The following is a 24,771-nucleotide window of genomic DNA, read 5'->3' as shown; positions in this document are numbered from 1 at the left end:
GCACAACAATACAACATCAGCTGCTGTAAGTACTTGAACATGTATAGGGGCAGTAGAAAAAAGAAATATCTCGAAAACAAAACTGATGTGGTGACCAGATATTAACATTTCCCAGCTGCAAAACTGGGGGGAAAACGCGGTTGGTGTCAGTATAATGTTTTGCTCTTGTCCACCAATTTAGCAGCCAGGAGATTTTGATTTTCAGCAAAGGCTCCCAACAACAAAAAGGGGAGAACAGATTTCTCTGCTGTACCCCATTAAAGGCAATCTGTTTTAACTTTGAAAATATATTGCTTTTTTTTTTTTTTTTACCAATTTTGTCTTTGGTTTGGATCTGTCTTCATCAGATAATCAATAGATGATTTGCAATAACAAGCGTCAAAACCTTTAGGGGGTAATTTATCAATGTCTCCAAGCTGCAACACTAGGGACAATTGGTGCAAAAAATAGCACCAGATCGATGAATACATTTGGTACAGTTGTTTTGCCTCAGTTTTGCTACTATGAAACATTGATAAATTACCCCTTGCCAGTGCCGGATTTCCCATTAGGCTGAGTATGCTATAGGGGCAATTTTTGGGGGAGAAAATGTGTGTGCATTTGAAAGTCTTACCTTTTCCGGAGGGCCCCCTCCTTTAACGTTGGGTCGTTATGGCGGCACAACGGCAAATGAAGCCACAAATCACGAGGACGCGTTGCCATGACAACGCAAATGATGTTGTGAAGTCACAAGACGATGCGTTGCCATGACAACACAGCATCACATGCCGCCGTAACGTCATGATGTCACTAAGCTAGGGCGCAGGGCCGCCCACAGCCCACTATACGTGGGGCAAAAACGTACGTCCGCCACTGCCACTTGCATGTTTATTATGCAGCTAAGAATGTAAGCTCTTGTGATGCTGATTGTCTCCTCTGATTGTTGTGTGTTACATTGGTTTGCTTTTGTGCATACTGTATAGTATAAAGCATTGCACACTATTTGTACTGTGTGAGAAATTAAATACTGATAATAGCACTTTGAAGGTTTTCGACCAGCATTTACAGTAGAGTAGTTGTAATACAGAATTGTAATGTATCTCTTTGGGGTAAGGAAATAGTCAATGAAAAGCTCTCCCGAAAAAAGTTACTTACGCTAGAGAGTAGGCATCACATTAAGTTGTCATTGAACTACTATTGAGATGTGGGCTGGTATAGCATGCTTTTTTAGGGATTTTAGTCATTTTTAAAAGAACATAAAAGTATCCATTGAAGTACCGTATCCATTTAATTAAACTAGGGGTGGACAACTTGTGGCCTATATTGGCATTTGGAATGGGAAGCCTGATGAAGGAGCAAAAAATAATTATAGAAATTAACAATATGAAATGATTAAACTAAAAATGATAACAGGGAAATGAATGATCATTAACATACATTTTGGAAATGAACACCATTTTAATAACTTATTTAACAATGCTAAGCATTAAATAAATCAAGCAATGTAAATAATGAAATTAAAATGTGAGGTATTCACCATATTTGTTTTCTGAGCAGACGTTTTCGACAATGATATCCATTTTAATAACTTATTTAACAATGCAAAGCATTAAATAAATCAAGCAATGTAAATAATGAAATTAAAATGTGAGGTATTCACCATATTTGTTTTCTGAGCAGACGTTTTCGACAATGATATTTGATCAAAATAAGCCCAGATCTGTATTGAGAGACGTGAGCGTCGGGCGCCAACTGCAAAAATCAATCCTAAGATTGAGAAACTGTTACCGGAAAGTTCAGAAATCACTTTGAGACAATTTTACATTCAGATTCTTATTTTAATTTTATTAGGATTTCAAGTTTTTTCTCTTCTCAATAAAACATGTTTGTAATATTTTAATGTGTTTTTTGTTTTTTAATTTCTGTTTACTTTTGGCGTTATTTAGTTTAGGTTTAGCTATTAATTTAAATCAGATGTAGTGGGCAGTAGGACAGAGGCCCATCCAAAATAATTTGTGACCATTTATTAGCCCGCCTGAAAAAAAGTTGGCCACCCTACAAATTAAACAATGTGTACTGCAGTAACATTACTGTATGTATGCAAATCTGAAAAATTAAATAAATGCCTCCAGATTTAGTCCTGCCCAATCGTATATAAAAATAACGTGGCTGTGGAAACAATGCTGTGTACAATAATTGACTGCATTTAAACATCTGGTTAGAGGTCGTTTTCTTGCTCTTTGTTGGCTACCACATGAAACTAAACCTAAATCAGACTGACAAAAAAAGTTGGGATGAAAGAAGTTTTCAGCAGGATGGTCTCCGCCTCCTTTTTTAAAGCAAAGTTCAGGTCAGAACACCCATCTGGACCCCACATGTTGTAGGTAAGAACAAGACCAATGTGCAAAATCTGACTTCGCAGAAGTCCAAATACAGAGAATCAGAAAAAAAAGAAGGGAAGTCATAAGATATTGAAGAATAAGCAATAAGAGTAAAAAAAAAGTGTTAAAGGAAATATAATGCTTTTTTGTTTTATAGAGTTATCAAAGTTTCCCTGGTGCACAAAAAATATGCATTTTTGGAGTACATACCATTTATATGTGTGTTATGTGTATCACATTTTTTCCCCGCCAATATACCTGACTAAAACCCTATTTCACGCTTAAGGCGTATAGTAGGAAAAGAGGTTTAGTACATTGACCCAGGATGTACTTGAAAATTAAAGGTAACTTTTATGTATTTTTTCCTGTTCAAATATTTTATGAATAATAATTTATGATTTCCGCACGTCAATTTAATGCCCCCAAAAAATCAATTTGCAATGCTTAGTACACCTTAGTCATCACTTTAGTTGTCTTTTAATTATTGTGATATAAGATGAACCTGCAATAGGTCAAATCTGTATAGGTTTACTTCAACTTAATCATTTCGATTGCTTACATATTACTGTTCATTCACACTTTCTATAAAAAAGACGGCAAACTTTTGTAATGTAATAAGCATTATGATCAGAGGCAGAACTAGGCTGGGGCGAGCGGGGAACAGCCTGATTGGGGGCACAGAATAGGCATAGAGCCAGCTATCAAACAGATTATCTACCATTTTCCGGGGCAGAAAGGCATGAGATAAAGTTGCCACCCCTCTGAGATGAGGACGGAATAAAATAAGTCACGTTAGATGAGATGTGTTTTACACCCTCACAGCCTCAGGTATAGACAAATCCCCAGGATGTGCAGACAACCAATTGGAATCGCACTGTGCTTGATCGTATTGCGCACAACTTCTGTCCTGGCAGATTGTTCACAATAAATGAAAAGAAGTGTGTGTTTTTTTTTGTTTTGTTTATGTAGCTTTCCATTGTACTGTGTGTGTTTATAGTACCCATTTGTTTCCTGCCTCTGTTTTTGTATTATCGGTTCCAGCAGGCCAATTGTTAAGCTCAATTGTAAACAAACCAAAAGCTTCTCATTGGTGGCTTAGCCGTCACGTCATAGGGGAGCTGAAGTTTCTGTTTCTCCGTGTGATTCCTGCTTATTCAAGAGATATCAGCTGTGTTTAACATTGTAATTACTTAGTGTCACGGTGACTTTATGGCAGGCTGTAATTTACACAAAAATATATATTATATATATATAACTGGGTTGAACTGGGACGAGACTTAGATATGATAAAATATAATTTATTCCTTGATAAAGGTGAACACAACAGATATACAAATAACAGGCAAAATATGGACACTTACTTAAAATGGAAATGATGAAACAGTCATATCTGGACTGGCAGTTCATACAGCACTCTTCATAGTCATCAAGACACCAAAGACATGAAAGACCTCTGGCATGAAGATATTGCATAGCGTTTCTCTCAGCAATCAAGATGGTATAGAACAGACCCAGGATAAAGGGTGGACAACAGTTTATAAACCTTTTGTGCCCTATCCTTAACATTAGGTACAGTTGATTGGTCTTCAATTAACTCTAGCCACTCATTAACGTGGGAACACCTTTTGGTACATGCCCCCCTGCTAGCTGGCACATGCGCAGTAGAGCTCTGGGGTCTCATTTCTGTAACCCCTCCTCTGCATCAGGAATGCCAGCTAGTTTACCAGATTGGATTCCTGGCAGGATATTCTTTGTTGTGAGGTGTGAAATGGAACACTTGAAGACTGCTCTGGTTTGAGTAATCTCCGCCCTCATGCAAACAGTGGAGGTGACAAAATCCTTGTAACCATACTTAAGTCCTAGACATTGGGTCGCCTTTCTGGCCATATGCTACCCTGGTATGCAAAGGAATTTCCTCTGGGTTTTACCCATACCTTGGAACATAGTATGAAAGATAAAACATAAACATATTAAAATATCCGGTTCCGTTGGGTCCAGCAGGTCCAAACTTCCCAGTTCTCAATGCCGGAACTGGGACACCCTATGGTCCAATTTGCGCCTTGCTATGACCTTCGGAACCGGAGATACACAAATACACTTAAAACCGTTTCTCATTTTAATACAAAAAACTCCGCTGTAAATTAAATCACGGTTTTTCACTAAATCCCCATTGAAAACAATGGGCTCCGCTGCCATAGACTTTCAATGGCAAACCGCCGCCGTTGACGGCTATGGGAATCCGCCGCCATAGACTTTAAACGGGGCGACGCCGCCGTTGAAGTCAATGGGTGTTTTCCGCCATAGCCGGTCAATGGAGATTGGCCGCCATTGGAGTCTATGGGAAAAGTCCTGAACTTTCAAGGGGGTCCATACTCTGTCGGGTTGGTCCAAGAGGGTCAAGGATGGTTCTGCAGCGATGCTGGAGCAGTGACTACAGATACCCCAAACCCTGATCCTCTGGACCCTCCGGAACCGGAACTATGGATTCCCAAATTTCAGCTTTTGACACTTAGCCATTTTCTTGAGCTGTTTCTGCCGCCGCCATTGGAACCTATGGCGCGACCCGCTCTTCTCGGTTCGACCCTTATCGGGGGTCCAGGATACGGGGACCCGGTTGTGGTCGAGTGGGGGGAGGTCTAGGAACTAGGGGCAAAAAGAATTTTATTTCTAGGTGCTCTAGAACTGTTTATTCCCACGCCACTTGTCGTTGAACCTGGCTAATAAGTGATCAAAGCTCTCCTATTGAAAATGTATCCGCTTTGCGGTTTTGCGGTTTGGACGGCAGCCAACTCGTTCCTGGAAAGCTCTTTCGAGGATTCTCCATTGAAGTCAATGAGCCCATTGACTTACAATGGGAAACCGCCGCTCCTCCTCTCGGAGGTCTGGTCTTCTCAGGAAACAGGACCCAAACAGCAAGATTCGCTGCTGGTCTTCTCAGGAAACAGGACCCAAACAGCAAGATTCGCCATTGAAACATATGGAGCTCAATGGCAGCCTATGGGACACTGCAAAATGGTGCCTGAAAAGGCAGGAAAATTACACAAAGGGCTATAATCACTAAACAACTATTAACCCTTGTGCTCCCGGATGGATCCTAGTGTGTGTGTGATGCAGACACTGATATAACAATAAAACAGGGGAACAGTGGAATATACATTTTCAGGTTATAACAAGGGTTAAATCACATTTCTGGGCCTCAGCCCAGTTAACCCCTTGTCTCCCTGGTGAGGTTAGAGGGTGGCCAATTGGGGTGTAACCCCTTTAATCCCGGGCCAAATCCTCCCCATCGTCACACTTAGCGTCCCTGTCAGAGGGGGCGGGATGACTCTCATAGGCAGAGAGTGCCGATACGTCATCACAGGAGGCGGGAACTGGGGGTATTTAAATCTTACGTGTATTGTGTATACCATATTCTTTGACAAAGTCCTTTTGCGGCTGAAACGCGTCAGAGTTTGTCTGTTGCTGTTTTTTATGTGCCATTAAACTTTTTGTACCCAGCATATTGCAAATTTGGTCCCACAAATTTTTTCAAAGGCAGCTGCACCACCATCCAAGAAACTTTTGCATTTAAACTAATTTAGAAACTTTGAAGACCCTAAGGCCAGGTACATAGTGCCTTCGCCCGTGGGGTGGCGTGCGCGGCCATGACATCAGCCACTTGAAGTGGGCCAGGGTACGCACGCTGTCCGTGTGCGTGTCTAGGGGCGTGCCAGTGATGTCACGGAGCAGGTTCGCCCTCAATAGGTGAACCGCTCACGTGACCTGTCTGTCGTGCTGAGAAATCAGTTTAATTGATTTCTCACGCAACGCGCGCCCCCTCCTGCTTCCGCATGGACGCACCCACACGCTGCATGGACGCGAACACTGCCTTAGGGCAGTCTGTTCGCTCCGCGTACAGATGCCTCCGCATGGTCTGCTGTACCGTGGCCCCAGCCATAGAAACTGAAAATCTGAGCCGAGTAAGTGTTTTTAAAACCTCTCAGGGTCATTCACAGAAAACCTACAGCCCAATCAAAAAGCCTGAGAAATTTCTCAGGAGCTAATCAGAGCATGGCTCACCTGGCTGATGATGTCAGAGAAAGGGGTATGGCTATTTGCAGAGCAGGCTCCGCAGAGTCTGCCAGAATCCATATGGAAATGTAGAGATTTCTGATTCACTGTATGACATCTTTGTACTATGTGATGTTTTTATTTTTCATGGCTGCAAGCTGCGCTCCCCTGTTTTCTTTGGAAGGATTCTACATGCAAGACTTTTGAAACAGTCTCAAAATAAGGGTTGAGTGTGTTTGTTTAGCCTCCTATTTTTGCACTTTAGTTCACCATTATACTATCACTTGTTTTGTCATTATATAGTGGCACCTATATATTTTTTGGACACTCATTGTATGCACTTGACTAGGTTTGTTAGAGCGCTATCAAGCACCTTTTCTGTTTTAGAATCCATATGGCTGTTGGCCCATTTCCCCTGCCCCTCCTTGCTACCAAATGGTCTTGACACCTCCATATCCTGGATTGCCTTTGAAGCTAGAAGGCAGGGTAGACATTAGGTCTACTATGCATGGATTGTTATACATACAGTATAACACCCTCTGAACCTTAATTTAATAAAGTATAAACCTAACACTTTTATGCTGCTAAAATGTCTAAGTATTTTTGGTGATGAGGGATAGAATGAGAACTTGTATTTTTTAGTCCCACTAGCCATATGCCTCACACTCTGCAAAACCTGACTTTTAGACTCTAACAAAACCTTAACAAAAGTCTTATATATAACTGGAGCACCCCCTGAACCCCTATACTGGGTTCAGGGTGATCTGGGCATTAGTCGGGCATCCCCATTAAGCTAGGGACCCCTTGACGGTTTCAGGGACACCTCACATCCCTATGCCCCTTTAACTTTTCTGGTCTGTGCTGAAGCAGGGAACTTGGCGTAACTGTTTTCAAGGGAGGATTTTGACCAGAGAGGTCTGTGCCTATATGTCCCCAAAACCCTCCTTGAAACTCATAGCCTCTGAATCTCCACTGTTAGCACTCCTGGAAAGGTAAAACACACATACATTCCTTATCATTGCACAATCACTTACATTTCATGTACAACCATGGGTCCAAGAGCTGAACCCACAAGGAGCAAGAGGATTTAGGAGATGGGAGGGAATGGTGCAGATGCAGTCACTCACATGGCATCCAATTGTGGGTACAATTGGGCAGCTTCAAATTCAAACCAATAACAGCTACAGCCCAATTCAAGTTAGTGTGGCTGCAACATCAAATGTTCAAATGAAGTAAGTCCTCATTAAACAAGACGTAAAGCATCTTTTCTCAAAATAGATTAATCAAGCCCAACTGGTTCTATCTTGAAAAATGGAAAGTTTGGCTGCTATTATTATTATTATTATTATTATTATTATTATTTATTCAGTTTTATTACATTTACATAGTTACATAGTTACATAGTAGATGAGGTTGAAAAAAGACTTCCGTCCATCAAGTTCAACCTATGCTAAATTTAGACAACAGATACTTTATCCTATATCTATACTTATTGATCCAGAGGAAGGCAAACAAAAAACCCCATTAAGGGGAAAAATAAATTCCTTCCTGACTCCAAGAATTGGCAATCGGATTAATCTCTGGATCAACATCCTTCCCATGTAAACTTATTTGGTATATCCCTGGTATATTTAACCAAGAACAAAGTTAATCTGCAACTTGTATCACAAAACACATATCCACCCAAAATGCAAAAGATTCACAAATACAGTAGAAAAATGACAGGATTGTTTTGCCTCGGTTCTATAAATTGTGGGGTGGGGGGTACAGTTGGTGGATCTTGCCCCGGGCACAAAATTACCTAGTTCCAGTACGCCTCGGTACGCCTATGTGCCAAGATCCTCAAAAAGCCCTGGTACAGATCACATATTTATTATTCTCTCTGCTTGTGTGTGCTTGTTAAATGTTTCCTAAAAGTGAGATGTCAGCCAGACAGGTTTACATCATCTCGGACTTGTGAGTTTTTTCATTCTGCTTAATGGAGCAAGATGTCTTGATATAGTGATAACAAAGGGGGGGTTAATAAATAGTGGTAAGTGACAAACTACCAGGAAATAGCTACAAATTAGGTGTTTTTTAAAAAAAAAAAAACATATTGGCTACAAATAACGCCATTAGTTTGTGGTGTATACGTATGGAAATCGTATATATGATAGTCACCTCATTATTAGGCATTCCATATAGCAGAAAAAAAAACAAAAAAAATATTATCTTTGGGCTTAAAAGACACATGAATATTCAGTGAAAAATTGTCTCATGTCAGACTCAATTTCAATTGTCCTTGTGTTCTAACCTCAATTTCTCCATCCATGCCAGCAGCATCAAATATAATGTTTTTCATTTATTTGGCGCACAGAAATGGAGTGCCCTTGGCACACATATGTGAATGGTATGTACTAAAAAGGAAAGTTTTCTATTATCCGCCAAATTTTAATTGGCGTAAACTCTATTAATAGTGTTAGAGCAGAATGAAGTTGCCATGTATAACCCCAAAAATGTATTTGACGCAGCACAGATTTCATTATAAAGATTAACAAAATGTATTATTCTCAAAATATGGCTCTTATAAATAATAGTCAAGTAATAATTTATACGTACAAGTACTCATTTTAAATAAAAAGGATACACATAATCCTGTTGTAATTTAAATTGGATCAATAAGATATTTTACAGGCTGGTTGTGTCAAAAATAATTTCAACCAAAGAAATGATGCGTCGTGTATAAAGTTGTAATACATACAACACCCATTTGTTTATGGTTTATATTACTTGCTATCACTAAAAACATTTACGCAACACAACATTTGAACAAATATGTTGGTATATACATGTTCTAAATGACTCTTCTTTGTTTCCACTTGTAGTCATGCCACCTATGGCTACTAACCTGCCCTACACCTAGCAGTAAGCCCTGGTAAAGCATGCCTGCCAGTAGTCAATATGGGGTTTCCCCACTCACTGGTGCTGTACTTGAGTGACAGGGGGAGGTGGTGACATCAGGCCTGACATGTCCAATAATGGGACAGACCTGATGCCCTCTTTCTGGTGGTATTTAAGGGCGGTGCCGTCCCAAATTCAGCAGTGTCTCTACCCCCTTGAGAGAGGCAGATCACACAGCCAAGTGTCTGACTATTGGGCCTTCTCTGGTCCTCTTCCGTTTGGGGGAGAGTGAGTGTAGACCATACCTCTGTTCTGCTAGAGGGGCAGGGAAGAGCTGGGACTGCTGCGGGTGCCCTTGGCCTGTAGTGAAGGTCCAGGGACCATCCTTCAGTGGGTAACTGAGAGTGGGACTACATTGGGCAGAAGATTGCCGTGTATTGCTGTTGGTGTACAGACAATAACCTGGAGCCTACGGCAGATGGAGGCGCTGCATTCCTTAAGATATGTAGGGTATGAACCCCAGAAGCCTAGTCCTGTGTCTTCACAACCATCAGCGGACGACTCAGCCCTCCTGTTACCAGCACGTATCATGCACCACACGGCCAGTAATGGCAGAATCTCCCAGAGGGTGGGGGAAACGCCGTTGCACACTTAATGATGAGAACATAGCCCACATATATACATACACATGAGCGGCTATGTATTAAAGACTGCCGGCAGCAAAACTGGGCAAAACTAGAGCAAATACAAAAACTGCATCGGATTTAGGTCCCATGAGATACAATTATTATATATTTTTTACCTTAAAAAAATGATACACTTTTTTGCTCTTTTTTTTCAGTCGTGATACTTTGATAAATAACCTCACTGGTAGATAAAAACTGACACCATAGTAGCAAATTAGTATAGCATAGTAGCAAGCGTGAACGCAAAATGAATAGCTATCCCAGGTGTTACTTGAAATGTTTACATGTGCATTTGATTAGAAATAGTTTTCTAATGCATAATTGCTTCTGCAAGCAAAATAGCTTGAGCAACTATCCTTTAGTGCAGGGGTTTGCGAAGTGGGGGGCAGGAGAATTTCCAGGGGGGGGGGCGCGGTGGCTACAGAGGTTCCGCGCACTCCCCCAAGGCATTTAAATTAAATGCCGGGGGACCGCGCGAGGCCTCGGAAGCTTCTTCTACCTGATCTTCGGTGACATTTTGCGTTGGTAACCGCCGTCAAATGACACCGGAGAGGAAGAGGGGGCGTGAGCCGGGAGGTAGGCAAGCAGGGGGGGGGGGGGGCGGCGCAGGTTAAAAACTTTGCACACGCCTGCTTTAGTGCCTGTAATTTTGCTACAAGATACCTTTTGCACATGTAACGGTGTTTCTCGACCCTCCTGACCCACCAAATCTCAGATTGGCCCCTGTGGTCTAACCGGTCCCCATTACATGGTCGTGTCTGGTGGTATCAACCCAGACAGGCAGCTGAGGTAGTGTGCGTGAGTCCTACCTACATACAGTGCAGCGCCTTCACCTCATCAGGATCTCTGCGTCCGCAAGGAGATGGTTCTGATGAGGACCTCCTCTGTGTTGCCTTCCTCTGCGGGGTAACTTCACACTCACACATGAGGGTTCTTGTGAATGAGGGCATCTTTATTGATGGTACAGGCAGACTGCCCCTCACAGCGGTTAGCTCAGCCGCTCATTTTTCTACAGCCTGTCCTTCAGAAGAATCTGCCCTCCCAATGGAGTGGGATCACCTCTCCCCTCAGGGAGATCACCACCTGTGCCAGGTCCCTGGACACAGTGTAGGCCCTGCCAGCCTTACTGCTGCAGATCTTGATACTTTAACTACTTGCTATAGAACCACTCTCTTGAACTCCTAGTTAACATTGAACAACTAACTTTGGGCAGTGCTGTGTCTTATATACCTTAGGAAATAGCCCCACCTCTTATGTCACTAACAGTGGACTCATAGTATGTTACCACTTCCCTTGAATACATATGACACCTCACCAGGGTGTGAGGGCAAACTTCCATGATTGATGCTGGCAATCCTGTATATTTACCAGGCTTACTGCCAGCATCAGAGAGAACTGTATACCATTTTTAAACATGGCTAAATTCTCCCCTGGTGAATCCCAACGGCCCGGCTGGGACCTAACTTTGTCAGATCTTCCTCCAGGTAGCACTGCAAAACACAATAACACTCATATAAAATACAATACAGTTCTCTTTCATGATTAACCATTTATATACAGTGCCTATTGTCCGGCAGACCGCACTGCTCCTAAGGACAATCCCCAGTATCCTCCTAATAATAGTGCCTGGGATCTGGCTTCTTTACCTCCCTGCCCGCAATGTCCTTGACTGTGACACTGTATTCCCTGGGTGGCCGACTCTCTGGCTGGTACTCTACCCTGTGCATGTAAACATTGCACCCAATGCTCCATACCCTCATTAATTGGGTTACCCTCTCCTCTGTTTTGTACCCGGCGTACCCTCCACCTTTGGTCATTATATATTCCTCAATGGTTTCCCTTAACCAACCGTGCCTCGCATCCTCGATCTCCTGCATCAAGGGCTCTGGTACATAGGGATACTCCAACCCGTGGGACTTCTTGTACCTGGTAACTATGGCCCTCTCAGCCCTGCTAGACCTGATCAGTCTGTTGTTACCTGCCCTGCCTGGCAGCACCCATGACAATGGTTCATCCGGTTCTACAGGGTCCCTAAATTGGCTGTCCCCTTGGGGTCCACTACCCCTCTGTGTATGTCGTGCCACCTAAGTCTAAGCTCTTCTAGCCGTCCCATTTCCGTGAATTCCCCTGCTCCCCACCAGTAATCTACTACCCCTTCTCTCCTTAAAATAAACCTAGTATGGTCCAGCCAGGCCTCGTACCCCTCAAACAGTGGTGCCCACCACCGGGTCTCTCTCTCTTTCTCTGGCTCCAGTGCCGCTACCATACTCTCACTGTCCTCTAGTTCTCCCCCAGAGGATATCCCCGAGGTACCGGTAGATCGGGAACTGGACCCTAATCTTTTGGGCCTATTGGTGACACTGGTGGTACTGGTACACTCGCTGGAACAAGACACTTGTCGTGTGTACACTCCTCCTCCCAACCCATCATCCGATGTAAAGCACTCGCCCCAGTCCAAGTTCTCCCCAGTCCGTTCATCCTAATTAGATCGGGACTCCTCAGACAACCCCTGGCTGGATTGGGACCCATAGGAAAAGGTGATAGGGGCAGGGGCTTTAACTGTGGCCGGGGGTTGGGCATAGGGAAGTACTATCGGCCCCCGCGGGGCTACGACCCGCAACTTCGTGCTACCTTGCCCGGTGCCATCGGACTGGACTTCCGGTTCTCCCGTCTCACTGCTCCCAGGCTTCCGCAGGGCCTGCCAGCTCTTCCCGGATCCAAGCGATCTGGAACAGCTCGTTGGTCGCAAGGATGCGGCCATCTTCCACCCGGCTCCGCTGTGTCCGCCGGATGTGACGTCGTCGATGTCGCGGGACTCGCCACCGCCATCTTGGATTGGGCTCCCCACCGGAACCTCTTCTTCCAGAACGATGTCCGCCGCCGGAAGTGATGGTTCTGCTCTCCGCTCCGCCCGGGCCCAGATTAGGCCTTTCTCCGCCGTTGCCACTGCCGGCACCTGTGGAGGATAGGGATGTGGCTAACCACTCCGTCGACTCGGGATGGGTTCCTCTCCACCGTCTGCTCTGCCAGTCACCACGACCGTGGGACTCCGCCTCTCTGGCTGTCTCTGCACAGGTGACTTGAGACTCCCCTCTGCCGCGACACAGGTAAGTGCCGGTTCTCTTTCTCCTCCGGCTCCGTCTTAATCATTAGGAGCGATCCCCATGCTCCGGGATCCACAGGTTCTCTCCAGGCCGCACGCGGGGCTTCAGCCGGCAGCATGGCTGTGTCCGCTCCCGCCTCCACGGTCTGTCCTGGTACGAACGACTGCACGGCCCATAAGTAGTGGATGCCACATTGAGGGCACCTGGCTGTTGTGCTGACCGCACCACCCGGCATCCGGCACTGCATACATAGGCATTTAATTGTCTCTGTACCACCCGCCGTGAGCACCAGGAAGCCTGCCGGTGCAGAGTAGGGGTGCCCAGAGATGTCCATCTCCTTCTCGCCTTGGCTGGCCATGTTGATGACAGGGGACACTCTTTGCGTAGGTCTTTCCTGCTTGCCAGCTCATCGCAACTGAAGAGCAGGGGCTGGTTTAGTAACTCCTCCCCCCTCTAGCTCCATCCTCATTTGGCACAGCTGGAAACCACTCCCCCTGGTTGATATTAGGGGAGGGTCCCACAAGTTCACGGGGTGACCCAGCACTGGGACTGAGCCTGTCACTGTCCATGAGGGCGCGGCCACAGCTTTCACGCCATACCTCCCAAGAGGGTGGGGTTCTCTTTTTGGCGCCAATCCCGGCCAACTGTCCGCAATCTTTGGATTTGCAGAATTCTCTGCACTCGGCCCACGCGGTCTCCCAGGGAAGCGGGAGCCGCCATCTTGGTTCACATTGCCACTCACCTGGCTGATGATGTCAGAGAAAGGGGTATGGCTATTTGCAGAGCAGGCTCCGCAGAGTCTGCCAGAATCCATATGGAAATGTAGAGATTTCTGATTCACTGTATGACATCTTTGTACTATGTGATGTTTTTATTTTTCATGGCTGCAAGCTGCGCTCCCCTGTTTTCTTTGGAAGGATTCTACATGCAAGACTTTTGAAACAGTCTCAAAATAAGGGTTGAGTATGTTTGTTTAGCCTCCTATTTTTGCACTTTAGTTCACCTTATACTATCACTTGTTTTGTCATTATATAGTGGCACCTATATATTTTTTGGACACTCATTGTATGCACTTGACTAGGTTTGTTAGAGCGCTATCAAGCACCTTTTCTGTTTTAGAATCCATATGGCTGTTGGCCCATTTCCCCTGCCCCTCCTTGCTACCAAATGGTCTTGACACCTCCATATCCTGGATTGCCTTTGAAGCTAGAAGGCAGGGTAGACATTAGGTCTACTATGCATGGATTGTTATACATACAGTATAACACCCTCTGAACCTTAATTTAATAAAGTATAAACCTAACACTTTTATGCTGCTAAAATGTCTAAGTATTTTTGGTGATGAGGGATAGAATGAGAACTTGTATTTTTTAGTCCCACTAGCCATATGCCTCACACTCTGCAAAACCTGACTTTTAGACTCTAACAAAACCTTAACAAAAGTCTTATATATAACTGGAGCACCCCCTGAACCCCTATACTGGGTTCAGGGTGATCTGGGCATTAGTCGGGCATCCCCATTAAGCTAGGGACCCCTTGACGGTTTCAGGGACACCTCACATCCCTATGCCCCTTTAACTTTTCTGGTCTGTGCTGAAGCAGGGAACTTGGCGTAACTGTTTTCAAGGGAGGATTTTGACCAGAGAGGTCTGTGCCTATATGTCCCCAAAACCCTCCTTGAAACTCATAGCCTCTGAATCTCCACTGTTAGCACTCCTGGAAAGGTAAAACACACATACATTCCTTATCATTGCACAATCACTTACATTTCATGTACAACCATGGGTCCAAGAGCTGAACCCACAAGGAGCAAGAGGATTTAGGAGATGGGAGGGAATGGTGCAGATGCAGTCACTCACATGGCATCCAATTGTGGGTACAATTGGGCAGCTTCAAATTCAAACCAATAACAGCTACAGCCCAATTCAAGTTAGTGTGGCTGCAACATCAAATGTTCAAATGAAGTAAGTCCTCATTAAACAAGACGTAAAGCATCTTTTCTCAAAATAGATTAATCAAGCCCAACTGGTTCTATCTTGAAAAATGGAAAGTTTGGCTGCTATTATTATTATTATTATTATTATTATTATTATTATTATTATTATTATTTATTCAGTTTTATTACATTTACATAGTTACATAGTTACATAGTAGATGAGGTTGAAAAAAGACTTCCGTCCATCAAGTTCAACCTATGCTAAATTTAGACAACAGATACTTTATCCTATATCTATACTTATTGATCCAGAGGAAGGCAAACAAAAAACCCCATTAAGGGGAAAAATAAATTCCTTCCTGACTCCAAGAATTGGCAATCGGATTAATCCCTGGATCAACATCCTTCCCATGTAAACTTATTTGGTATATCCCTGGTATATTTAACCAAGAACAAAGTTAATCTGCAACTTGTATCACAAAACACATATCCACCCAAAATGCAAAAGATTCACAAATACAGTAGAAAAATGACAGGATTGTTTTGCCTCGGTTCTATAAATTGTGGGGTGGGGGGTACAGTTGGTGGATCTTGCCCCGGGCACAAAATTACCTAGTTCCAGTACGCCTCGGTACGCCTATGTGCCAAGATCCTCAAAAAGCCCTGGTACAGATCACATATTTATTATTCTCTCTGCTTGTGTGTGCTTGTTAAATGTTTCCTAAAAGTGAGATGTCAGCCAGACAGGTTTACATCATCTCGGACTTGTGAGTTTTTTCATTCTGCTTAATGGAGCAAGATGTCTTGATATAGTGATAACAAAGGGGGGGTTAATAAATAGTGGTAAGTGACAAACTACCAGGAAATAGCTACAAATTAGGTGTTTTTTAAAAAAAAAACAACATATTGGCTACAAATAACGCCATTAGTTTGTGGTGTATACGTATGGAAATCGTATATATGATAGTCACCTCATTATTAGGCATTCCATATAGCAGAAAAAAAAACAAAAAAAATATTATCTTTGGGCTTAAAAGACACATGAATATTCAGTGAAAAATTGTCTCATGTCAGACTCAATTTCAATTGTCCTTGTGTTCTAACCTCAATTTCTCCATCCATGCCAGCAGCATCAAATATAATGTTTTTCATTTATTTGGCGCACAGAAATGGAGTGCCCTTGGCACACATATGTGAATGGTATGTACTAAAAAGGAAAGTTTTCTATTATCCGCCAAATTTTAATTGGCGTAAACTCTATTAATAGTGTTAGAGCAGAATGAAGTTGCCATGTATAACCCCAAAAATGTATTTGACGCAGCACAGATTTCATTATAAAGATTAACAAAATGTATTATTCTCAAAATATGGCTCTTATAAATAATAGTCAAGTAATAATTTATACGTACAAGTACTCATTTTAAATAAAAAGGATACACATAATCCTGTTGTAATTTAAATTGGATCAATAAGATATTTTACAGGCTGGTTGTGTCAAAAATAATTTCAACCAAAGAAATGATGCGTCGTGTATAAAGTTGTAATACATACAACACCCATTTGTTTATGGTTTATATTACTTGCTATCACTAAAAACATTTACGCAACACAACATTTGAACAAATATGTTGGTATATACATGTTCTAAATGACTCTTCTTTGTTTCCACTTGTAGTCATGCCACCTATGGCTACTAACCTGCCCTACACCTAGCAGTAAGCCCTGGTAAAGCATGCCTGCCAGTAGTCAATATGGGGTTTCCCCACTCACTGGTGCTGTACTTGAGTGACAGGGGGAGGTGGTGACATCAGGCCTGACATGTCCAATAATGGGACAGACCTGATGCCCTCTTTCTGGTGGTATTTAAGGGCGGTGCCGTCCCAAATTCAGCAGTGTCTCTACCCCCTTGAGAGAGGCAGATCACACAGCCAAGTGTCTGACTATTGGGCCTTCTCTGGTCCTCTTCCGTTTGGGGGAGAGTGAGTGTAGACCATACCTCTGTTCTGCTAGAGGGGCAGGGAAGAGCTGGGACTGCTGCGGGTGCCCTTGGCCTGTAGTGAAGGTCCAGGGACCATCCTTCAGTGGGTAACTGAGAGTGGGACTACATTGGGCAGAAGATTGCCGTGTATTGCTGTTGGTGTACAGACAATAACCTGGAGCCTACGGCAGATGGAGGCGCTGCATTCCTTAAGATATGTAGGGTATGAACCCCAGAAGCCTAGTCCTGTGTCTTCACAACCATCAGCGGACGACTCAGCCCTCCTGTTACCAGCACGTATCATGCACCACACGGCCAGTAATGGCAGAATCTCCCAGAGGGTGGGGGAAACGCCGTTGCACACTTAATGATGAGAACATAGCCCACATATATACATACACATGAGCGGCTATGTATTAAAGACTGCCGGCAGCAAAACTGGGCAAAACTAGAGCAAATACAAAAACTGCATCGGATTTAGGTCCCATGAGATACAATTATTATATATTTTTTACCTTAAAAAAATGATACACTTTTTTGCTCTTTTTTTTCAGTCGTGATACTTTGATAAATAACCTCACTGGTAGATAAAAACTGACACCATAGTAGCAAATTAGTATAGCATAGTAGCAAGCGTGAACGCAAAATGAATAGCTATCCCAGGTGTTACTTGAAATGTTTACATGTGCATTTGATTAGAAATAGTTTTCTAATGCATAATTGCTTCTGCAAGCAAAATAGCTTGAGCAACTATCCTTTAGTGCAGGGGTTTGCGAAGTGGGGGGCAGGAGAATTTCCAGGGGGGGGGCGCGGTGGCTACAGAGGTTCCGCGCACTCCCCCAAGGCATTTAAATTAAATGCCGGGGGACCGCGCGAGGCCTCGGAAGCTTCTTCTACCTGATCTTCGGTGACATTTTGCGTTGGTAACCGCCGTCAAATGACACCGGAGAGGAAGAGGGGGCGTGAGCCGGGAGGTAGGCAAGCAGGGGGGGGGGGGGGGGGGGGCGGCGCAGGTTAAAAACTTTGCACACGCCTGCTTTAGTGCCTGTAATTTTGCTACAAGATACCTTTTGCACATGTAACGGTGTTTCTCGACCCTCCTGACCCACCAAATCTCAGATTGGCCCCTGTGGTCTAACCGGTCCCCATTACATGGTCGTGTCTGGTGGTATCAACCCAGACAGGCAGTTGAGGTAGTGTGCGTGAGTCCTACCTACATACAGTGCAGCGCCTTCACCTCATCAGGATCTCTGCGTCCGCAAGGAGATGGTTCTGATGAGGACCTCCTCTGTGTTGCCTTCCTCTGCGGGGTAACTTCACACTCACACATGAGGGTTCTTGTGAATGAGGGCATCTTTATTGATGGTACAGGCAGACTGCCCCTCACAGCGGTTAGCTCAGCCGCTCATTTTTCTACAGCCTGTCCTTCAGAAGAATCTGCCCTCCCAATGGAGTGGGATCACCTCTCCCCTCAGGGAGATCACCACCTGTGCCAGGTCCCTGGACACAGTGTAGGCCCTGCCAGCCTTACTGCTGCAGATCTTGATACTTTAACTACTTGCTATAGAACCACTCTCTTGAACTCCTAGTTAACATTGAACAACTAACTTTGGGCAGTGCTGTGTCTTATATACCTTAGGAAATAGCCCCACCTCTTATGTCACTAACAGTGGACTCATAGTATGTTACCACTTCCCTTGAATACATATAACACCTCACCAGGGTGTGAGGGCAAACTTCCATTATTGATGCTGGCAATCCTGTATATTTACCAGGCTTACTGCCAGCATCAGAGAGAACTGTATACCATTTTTAAACATGGCTAAATTCTCCCCCTGGTGAATCCCAACGGCCCGGCTGGGACCTAACTTTGTCAGATCTTCCTCCAGGTAGCACTGCAAAACACAATAACACTCATATAAAATACAATACAGTTCTCTTTCATGATTAACCATTTATATACAGTGCCTATTGTCCGGCAGACCGCACTGCTCCTAAGGACAATCCCCAGTATCCTCCTAATAATAGTGCCTGGGATCTGGCTTCTTTACCTCCCTGCCCGCAATGTCCTTGACTGTGACACTGTATTCCCTGGGTGGCCGACTCTCTGGCTGGTACTCTACCCTGTGCATGTAAACATTGCACCCAATGCTCCATACCCTCATTAATTGGGTTACCCTCTCCTCTGTTTTGTACCCGGCGTACCCTCCACCTTTGGTCATTATATATTCCTCAATGGTTTCCCTTAACCAACCGTGCCTCGCATCCTCGATCTCCTGCATCAAGGGCTCTGGTACATAGGGATACTCCAACCCGTGGGACTTCTTGTACCTGGTAACTATGGCCCTCTCAGCCCTGCTAGACCTGATCAGTCTGTTGTTACCTGCCCTGCCTGGCAGCACCCATGACAATGGTTCATCCGGTTCTACAGGGTCCCTAAATTGGCTGTCCCCTTGGGGTCCACTACCCCTCTGTGTATGTCGTGCCACCTAAGTCTAAGCTCTTCTAGCCGTCCCATTTCCGTGAATTCCCCTGCTCCCCACCAGTAATCTACTACCCCTTCTCTCCTTAAAATAAACCTAGTATGGTCCAGCCAGGCCTCGTACCCCTCAAACAGTGGTGCCCACCACCGGGTCTCTCTCTCTTTCTCTGGCTCCAGTACCGCTACCATACTCTCACTGTCCTCTAGTTCTCCCCCAGAGGATATCCCCGAGGTACCGGTAGATCGGGAAGTGGACCCTAATCTTTTGGGCCTATTGGTGACACTGGTGGTACTGGTACACTCGCTGGAACAAGACACTTGTCGTGTGTACACTCCTCCTCCCAACCCATCATCCGATGTAAAGCACTCGCCCCAGTCCAAGTTCTCCCCAGTCCGTTCATCCTAATTAGATCGGGACTCCTCAGACAACCCTTGGCTGGATTGGGACCCATAGGAAAAGGTGATAGGGGCAGGGGCTTTAACTGTGGCCGGGGGTTGGGCATAGGAAAGTACTATCGGCCCCCGCGGGGCTACGACCCGCAACTTCGTGCTACCTTGCCCGGTGCCATCGGACTGGACTTCCGGTTCTCCCGTCCCGGACTGGACTTCCGGTTCTTCCGCAGGGCCTGCCAGCTCTTCCCGGATCCAAGCGATCTGGAACAGCTCGTTGGTCGCAAGGATGCGGCCATCTTCCACCCGGCTCCACTGTGTCCGCCGGATGTGACGTCGTCGATGTCGCGGGACTCGCCACCGCCATCTTGGATTGGGCTCCCCACCGGAACCTCTTCTTCCAGAACGATGTCCGCCGCCGGAAGTGATGGTTCTGCTCTCCGCTCCGCCCGGGCCCAGATTAGGCCTTTCTCCGCCGTTGCCACTGCCGGCACCTGTGGAGGATAGGGATGTGGCTAACCACTCCGTCGACTCGGGATGGGTTCCTCTCCGCCGTCTGCTCTGCCAGTCACCACGACCGTGGGACTCCGCCTCTCTGGCTGTCTCTGCACAGGTGACTTGAGACTCCCCTCTGCCGCGACACAGGTAAGTGCCGGTTCTCTTTCAGCACCGCTGTAGTGGTCCGCTGGTATGCTCATCACCACCGTCATTGGAGTCGCTTGTTCCTCGTCCAAGGAGTCGAACTCCGATGGTTAGGTTCTCGGCTCTCACCTCGCTTGCAGGCCCTTTCTCCTCCGGCTCCGTCTTAATCATTAGGAGCGATCCCCATGCTCCGGGATCCACAGGTTCTCTCCAGGCCGCACGCGGGGCTTCAGCCGGCAGCATGGCTGTGTCCGCTCCCGCCTCCACGGTCTGTCCTGGTACGAACGACTGCACGGCCCATAAGTAGTGGATGCCACATTGAGGGCACCTGGCTGTTGTGCTGACCGCACCACCCGGCATCCGGCACTGCATACATAGGCATTTAATTGTCTCTGTACCACCCGCCGTGAGCACCAGGAAGCCTGCCGGTGCAGAGTAGGGGTGCCCAGAGATGTCCATCTCCTTCTCGCCTTGGCTGGCCATGTTGATGACAGGGGACACTCTTTGCGTAGGTCTTTCCTGCTTGCCAGCTCATCGCAACTGAAGAGCAGGGGCTGGTTTAGTAACTCCTCCCCCCTCTAGCTCCATCCTCATTTGGCACAGCTGGAAACCACTCCCCCTGGTTGATATTAGGGGAGGGTCCCACAAGTTCACGGGGTGACCCAGCACTGGGACTGAGCCTGTCACTGTCCATGAGGGCGCGGCCACAGCTTTCACGCCATACCTCCCAAGAGGGTGGGGTTCTCTTTTTGGCGCCAATCCCGGCCAACTGTCCGCAATCTTTGGATTTGCAGAATTCTCTGCACTCGGCCCACGCGGTCTCCCAGGGAAGCGGGAGCCGCCATCTTGGTTCACATTGCCACTCACTTTAGCAACTGAGGTAGATTTTTGTGTAGAAATCGCCGTCTGGCAATCAGATTCTTCAATTCCCCCGCCCATAATCACAATGTCCTCAATACTGTCCTCCAGGGTATCACCCCGCGGTCCTAGGCAGGACAAAACGGCGCGGCCACAGCCTTGGCGCCACTCCACAGCATGCTTGCAAAAGTCCCTTCTGCTGCTTGCTAATCCGTGGAATGCACGCCACGCCACGTGCGCTCCCTCCATCTGCCTCCGTCCGCCATCTTGGACCTTCCGCGTCGCGCGGATCCTCCATTCTTGCGGTCGCCATCTTTTTACTGTGATAGTTTCTTTTATCGCACATGGAGCTCCTCTCTGCGGGGCAGCTGCCATACCGATGCAATAAAGAATGCCCGGTGCACCACCTTGTGTACCTAATGTAGGTCTGACTCGTGTTGCACTACCTCAGGATAGGCTCACTCTTTCTGTGTATGCTGTGTCCTCCTCCCTCCAGTCTGTGCTCTATGGTCTGGGATGGGCTAGAGTACTCTGGCTTCTCCATGCAGTACTGGGTGTCTACTTACTGTTGGTCAGCCTAGCGCAGACCCTCTCCAGGATTCTTGACCCTTGTTAACAGGCTATCCCTTTAGGCATCCTACCAACTAGCTGCCTCAAGGCGACTAGAACAGCTATAGCCCTGTCCCTAGCCCTCTTACTCCTTCCAGGATCCTAGGTCATCCTTGCAAGCTGACAAATCCATCAGGCCCCCTGACTACCCCTAGGTTCCGTCCCAACACAGCACTGACTGGCAGCATACACTCTCCCTGTTTCCCAGTGTGCCTAGCAAAAGCCCGTCCTGTTGACACAGATCTCAGCAGTGCCTCCAAATGTAACGGTGTTTCTGGACCCTCCTGACCCTCCCAATCTCAGATTGGCCCCTGTGGTCTAACCGGTCCCCATTACATGGCCGTGTCTGGTGGTGCACCTGTTGGCAACAGGACTCCTGAGTCTCCCGCATGATGGTGTTATGGGGAATGTCAACCCAGACAGGCAGCTGAGGTAGTGTGCGTGAGTCCTACCTACATACAGTGCAGCGCCTTCACCTCATCAGGATCTTTGCGTCCGCAAGGAGATGGTTCTGATGAGGACCTCCTTTGTGTTGCCTTCCTCTGCGGAGTAACTTCACATTCACACACGAGGGTTCTTGTGAATAAGGGCATCTTTATTGATGGTACAGGCAGACTGCCCCTCACAGCGGTCAGCTCAGCCGCTCATTTTTTCTACAGCCTATCCTTCAGAAGAATCTGCCCTCCCAATGGAGTGGGATCACCTCCCCCTTCAGGGAGATCACCACCTGTGCCAGGTCCCTGGACACAGTGTAGGCCCTGTCAGCCTTACTGCTGCAGATCTTGATACTTTAACTACTTGCTATAGAACCACTCTCTTGAACTCCTAGTTAACATTGAACCACTAACTTTGGGCAGTGCTGTGTCTTATATACCTTAGGAAATAGCCCCATCTCTTATGTCACTAACAGTGGACTCAGAGTATGTTACCACTCCCCTTGAATACATATGACACCTCACCATGGTGTGAGGGCAAACCTCAATGATTGATGCTGGCAATCCTGTATATTTACCAGGCTTACTGCCAGCATGAGAGAGAACTGTATACCATTTTTAAACATGGCTACACACATGTTTAGTTACTTTGCACTCCTTAGTGAATCTGACTGTTACTGGGATCATTGTATTGTAAAATAGAAAGATAGATGCAGTTTAAAGATTGTAAACATTTTGAGAAACTGCAACAAGATTGCGAAACGTGTGAGACATGTGGATGCACTCATGGAAATGAGAATGTGGAATGAGGGAGGAAGCTGACCTCTAAATGATAACATGGCTCCAATCAATGAGGATGCTGGTGTGTGTGTGAGTGTGTGTGTGTGTGTGTGTGTATTTGTGTGTTAAGGCAGAGCAATGTTCAGTTCTCTAAAGCCTGGGAGAAGCATCCTTGCTATAGCAAAAAGGGGGCATTTTCAACAAAAGTCCTTTGTTGTGAAAGTAGAACATGTGAAAGAGCCTCCAGAGAGTGCATATTCAGAGATACAGCCCTCGTGAACCCCAAGGAGTGAATGGTCCCTCCAGTTCCTTTATTAATGCAATAGAAAGAAAAAGAGCTGTTCAGAAACATTGGTTACAAAAGTTCATACATTCTTGCTTCCATTTGGGCTCATACTTTCCCGCACCTATTTCATATATGTTTAACATATGTTTCTTATCATTTGTTGATCTGTTGTAGACAAGGGAAATGCAAACACTAGCCCTGCATGCATATTCATTCTCGTAAACTAAAGTAAGCCATTGTTATGGATTTACCTGAAACGTGAGTAAAGATTACAAATGAAGAATATTTGATTGTCGATCCGACTAAGCATTAATTCCTTATGGTGTAATTTACTGCCTTTTGTGATATGGATTCCAGTGGATTTTGATATGAAGGCAAGGATTCCACTAACCTTGCACCACCTCATGAAGACAAAGAACATACTTGTTTAAAACGCATTTTAGCTATTTTAATATTTTAGAGCCTTGTATCTTTACATTTTATTATGCTAGCGGTTGGTAATTTTCATATATCTATAATATATTTTACCCGGAAAAAATACATTGAGGTCACCTCTCGTTTTTAAGTATATCCACGGCAATTTTGCCCTCTAACAAAATAATTGTGTTCATTGGCCAAACCCGAAATCACTGCAGTACACCGCAAAAAAAAGTGTACTGTACAGACACAAACTGACTTTGGTCTGCAGTTTGTCTAACCAACTTATTGTACAGTACATGGTTAAGTGTTTTTTCCCGCAAAAAATGTATTAACCTCATTTGTGCTGTAGTTAGGTAGTTAGTAAAGTGACATATGGGAGAAGAAAACTAATACAAACATAGATGACCCATGTTCCTTTTAACAGAAAACACAGCACCAATTAATTTGAGGTACAAAACAATAAAGTGTTTGCAATAATAATACAGCTTAACCCCCTTATAACGCTGTGCTTGGGGTCCAAAGAATCACATCGCGTTATAAGTGGATCGCGTTAGAAATAATGTACAATTGTATGCATTGTACAATAAAGTATTTTTTCACTCTTTTTTTATTGGAAATATATAACAAAGGATACAGAGTTGCCATGATCACATGACTGAGATTGGTACAGAGAGTTTCCAATAAACATTTTAACATTTTAACATATAGGAAGAGGGAGGAGGGGGGGAGGCAGACGGGGATGGAGATGTGGGAGGGGAAGAAGGGGGGGGGGAGGGAGAGGGAGGTCCTTACGACTTGAATCTAGGCCAGCCCCCTGGGTCGGGTCTCCAGCCACGGTTCCCAAGTTTTTTGGAATTGCGGCATCTTTTTTGGAGC

Source organism: Ascaphus truei, chromosome 2 (genome assembly GCF_040206685.1).
Source record: "Ascaphus truei isolate aAscTru1 chromosome 2, aAscTru1.hap1, whole genome shotgun sequence".
Classification (NCBI taxonomy): domain Eukaryota; kingdom Metazoa; phylum Chordata; class Amphibia; order Anura; family Ascaphidae; genus Ascaphus; species Ascaphus truei.
This window is presented reverse-complemented; position numbering follows the sequence as displayed.